The sequence below is a fragment of the Chaetura pelagica genome, unplaced genomic scaffold, assembly GCF_000747805.2.
Source record: "Chaetura pelagica isolate M959 unplaced genomic scaffold, ChaPel_1.0 scaffold275, whole genome shotgun sequence".
Lineage (NCBI taxonomy): Eukaryota > Metazoa > Chordata > Aves > Apodiformes > Apodidae > Chaetura > Chaetura pelagica.
The window spans coordinates 2,291,540-2,295,802 of record NW_009953486.1 but is presented as its reverse complement, the minus strand read 5'-3'; the positions used below and the strand labels follow the sequence as shown (position 1 = coordinate 2,295,802).

Genomic DNA, 4,263 nt, shown 5'->3' with positions numbered 1-4,263 from the left:
CCCCCAACACTGCTGTGCAGCCTGCATGTGTTGGCTGCCACTGGGCTGGTAACACCAACAGCTGAACTAAGTTTGCTGTTAAAAGCCCAGTTAGCCCCTATGATACACCAGTTGCTCATTAGTTGTTACACTTGAGCCAGACCTAAACCTGAAGAGAATAATTTCCAGCTTTTCATATTTTAGAGCAGTTTGTGCTCCTGCACACTGTGTCAGGTCTCTACAGGGAAGGGCGAAGTTCTGATATCAGCAGAGGATTTTAATTAAAAAGCCACTGTGAGCCACAGACTTAGTGGAGACAGCAGGCTGCCAGAGCAGGAGGACATCACTACAGTACACCAAAGAAAGAACTTCAGCAATGTAAGAAGTTGCAAGGCAGCTTAGAGAACATAAAACTGCCACTATCAGAGCAAACTCCAAAGGGAGAGAGATAAGGAGAAGGATTGAATGGAGGGCAGCTTCCAGAGACCTACAAGGCCTGATCCCAATCCTGTTCAGGTCAATGGGAACTTTGAAGTTTCCCCTGAGCATAAAGACTAGGCTGGCACCCCGCTGGCACAGCTTGCCTAGGGGAGAGCAGATGGCTTTGTCCTGGTTTATCTGGCCCTGCCATGACCCAACCTCAGGTCTCCTCATCTAATTTATCGGAAAACCACAGGGAGCATGACCCAGGCAGGGCCACTGGGGTTGAGGTAAGAAGGGCAGGAAATGAGGGGCAAAAAGTAGGATTTCAGACAAGCAAAGTGCATGCTTGCAAGCTGTTATCGGGCTGTCCTCAACTAACTGCTAACACAGAGTTAAGCAGGTGCTATTGGACCTCGTGTCTTTTCTGTGGCCAACAGCCACAAGTTCTAAAAACTCCATGTTTTCAGCTAAACCAGTGAAGTCCAACGCTATCGCACAGGTAAACACGGAGGAGACACAGAGAGGTACAGCACCAACTGTCCCCCAAACCAGAGAGCCCCGGGCTGAAGCAGCTCCCTGCTGCCACACAGCACCACGGACAAGGGACACATCGGGACAAAGAACCACCGGGCCAAACAGTCACTGATGACAGCAGGACATCCAAAGAGAATGCCACTTCATTCAGAGACATCCAGGTATGAAATAGCTTCAGAGCTCATCTGTTACCAACACCTGGAAGAGCAAAAGGACCAAAACTTCCAGTAAGCAGCAGCACTGCTTGGCCAAGTGTAGCTCAGCACTGCAATTCAATGTGCAATTTGAGGTTTATTGCACATTTTTAAACGCTAAGGGTTGCAATTGCTTCAATTAATGCTAGCAACTTGTATTGTTATACAACTAATCTTCTGAAATAAAGTAGTAATCTACAAGCCTGCCTCACTCTGAGAGCAGAGTACAATCCCTGCTGGCTTTGGCAGGTCTCAGGAACAGCCCCCAGGCAGTTGGGTGGGATGGGGAACAAGAGCACCAGGCTCTGCCTTTGCAGAGCTGTTTCTGTCTTGGCAGACAGCTCAAGCACCTTTGGTGAAGCTCGATCAGAAAAACAAACTCATCCTCCCTCTTTTGCCTCATCATTACAGTAGATTGGTCTGTGCTGATTAGTGAGTGGGACAAGGAAAGCAAAATTCTAGGGTGAGCTCCTTTCAGCACACCTCAGCACCATTGTGTATCACATCCTTGCAGACCAAAAAGCCCCCCACAGTTAGAAATGCTGTATTTTGCTAAAGAGCCTTGAATAAAGCAAAGGAAACTCCTTGAGAAGGTTTGGAGCCTTCCCACAAGCTGTGCCAAAAACACTGCAAGTGTCTGCAGGGCAGCATTATTTTTTAAATCTTAATGATTATCAACATTTTAAGACTATCACATTTTAAAAAACAATGAACTCCCTTTCCTGAAAGTCTTTTAAAATGTCAAATGAAAGCAAGCAGGAAACAGAGAACTGACTGAACTCATTGACTCGATTATGGTATTAATGTTTATGCTAGATCTTCAGTCAAGCAAAGATCCCTTCAACATCAGAGAACGTGGAGATCCCTTGGAGGGTCACAAGAGCAATTACTCCAGAATCCCTGACCAAACTCCCCATTTAGAGCAGAGCTGCACCAAGCACAAGGAGGTGAACAGAGAAGGGAAGGGACCCTGGTGGGACATGGGGGCAGCAAGCACATGCATGTGGAGCTCATTATTGTCACTTCAGTCTGCTCAAATTGAACACTTCCCTCCCACCTCCCTCATTGCTTTAGTCACCGAGTGGTGCCAAAACCCCTAAAGGGGATGAATTGGAACTCTGACCTCTGCTCTGATGCCTCCTGTTTCCTCCCCTCCCTTTTATTTAGGTGCTGCCTGTGGCCACAGAAAGGAGCCCCTACAAAAGGATTTTTCTAAAGCTTTCAGATGGACCGAGGACCACTGGCCTGGGAAGTGGTGCTCAGATCAAAGTGTGCCAGAGCTGCAGAGGGGACAGGAGGGGGTTGCTGCAGAAATTCATGGCTGAGGAGCCCTGTTTGGCAGCAGGGGAAAGCCAGGAGGATGTGCACACCCTGCAGTGCCAGGAAAGGGCTGCACTGCAAAGATGAGTTAAAACTGCCATCAAAGATGGTACAGCCTGAGGAGTTTATTTTAGTGCAGTGTGCCAGGCTAAACTAGCAGTGTGGCCAGAACACAAATGGACAGATGTGGAGTGATAAATTCTCCCAGTTTTGCTTGGAAGATAATTCACATTTGTTTGCCAGTGCACATAGCAGCAGTTACTTCCTTTACCCTTCCTTACTACCCTTGCCTCACCGTAGGCACAATTACTACCCTGAAGTCCCTGTAAGTCTTCTCCTACTAGTACTCAAGGCAAAGCTTCTCCAAGTTACCATATTTTACAGTGCAGCAAAGTGAAGCAGATCCCTTTAAAAGGTGGCAAAACTCAGAGGAAGAGGTGTCAGCTTTTTGCCATCCGGTAATAATCTTAAACAGTTTCTACAACTGGGCAAAATTCCATGTCATAACCACACAATAGCCAGAAAATTCCTAGAACAGCACTGGCTTGGGAGAATGGAGCGAGAATGAGAAAAATGCTTCAGAGCTCATCTTATAACAAAACCACCTCAACCAAAAGGCCAAGAAGGGCTTGATTGAGAATCTGACAGTTTTCCCTTGCTCTTCCCTCCTGCTAGGTACAACGTGGACAGCCCTCCTGCTCCACTGCAACAGGTGAGCTGGCCCTGTGAATCTCAGCAGCAGCAAGCACGAGCAGCTGGCGAGCAGCAGCTCTGGCAGCTCCAGCCTGCAACGCGTTTCCAATCAAGAGCTGCTCTTCCCAGTTTCGGCTGCTCTGAGGGGGGCAGTGGGTTTGGAGTTTCTGCAACTAAAACGAGTGTTTAACAAGCCTGTTTACAACAGTTCTTTCCTCTTTTCAAGGAAACTATGTGTTAAGCTGTGCAGCAGTTTTTACTACCCGCATTCCCTGCTGCAAACTCCCTCTGGTTCGCTTAAAATGGGACCCCAGAGATAAGTCACCTGACATCTGCTTGTAAAATTCACTCTCCTAACGTTCTCCTCTGCTCATCCTCTGCTCCGCTGAATACACAGGGAATGGCAGAGTTAGATCCATAGAGAGAAACGTTATCACACGTATTGTGCCGATTTCCTGAGTGGCAGAGGAATTTATGAGCTGTTTTGCCCAGAATCTTGTGAACATAAAGAACCAAGAACTTTAAAAATAATGCCATGGGAACTCAGCAAGTCTCACTTCACCCGCACAACTTCTGGCAAAGCTGGGAGAGAAAGAGCACGTGCATCTCATCACCCCCCTGCTCTGAGGGGCTTCAGGTGGGCTCCCAGCTCCAGTGCACCGGGGACCTCGCCCCTCCCAGAGCATCCCACCGCTATCCCACCAGTCAGAGGACACCAGCTCTGTGCAAGGTCCAGCTGCGGTGGCAGGACAAGCAGGGATGTGCAGGGAAAACACCAGTGGGCCCCGCACCCCACTTGCCCACCCAGCCTCGAACTCCCCCAATCTTTGCCGCAGCTTTTGCCCTTCCCAGCGCCGGGCGAGACCGAGCTCTGCCCTCTTCTCACACCGACGGCTGAAACACGGGGGGGGAGATGAGGAAGCGATGGCCAGAGGAGCACAAAGAGGGGCTCAGACCTTTCTGCACACAGACCCCCCCCCCTTCCCGAGCCCGGGAAGCGCTTTTGTCCCCCCCGCGAGGCTCCGCGCCCCCCGGCCGTACCTGGATGGTCTGGTTGGGGTCCCCTCCGGCCACCGGCCCCCCGACCAGCTTGCAGTACAGGTCCTCCACGGCGCGGCGG

General features: G+C 49.9%; 1 protein-coding gene across 1 annotated transcript in view; it reads right to left on the bottom strand.

Annotated features, from left to right (window-relative positions):
* LAMA5 (laminin, alpha 5) overlaps nt 1-4,253 on the bottom strand; it is an 86,180-nt gene extending 81,927 nt beyond the window's left edge. The window contains exon 1 of the mRNA XM_009998736.1: nt 4,185-4,253. The gene's annotated coding sequence lies outside the window, so the exon portion shown is untranslated. The remainder of the gene's footprint in view (nt 1-4,184) is intronic.
* Nucleotides 4,254-4,263: the final 10 nt, after the last annotated feature.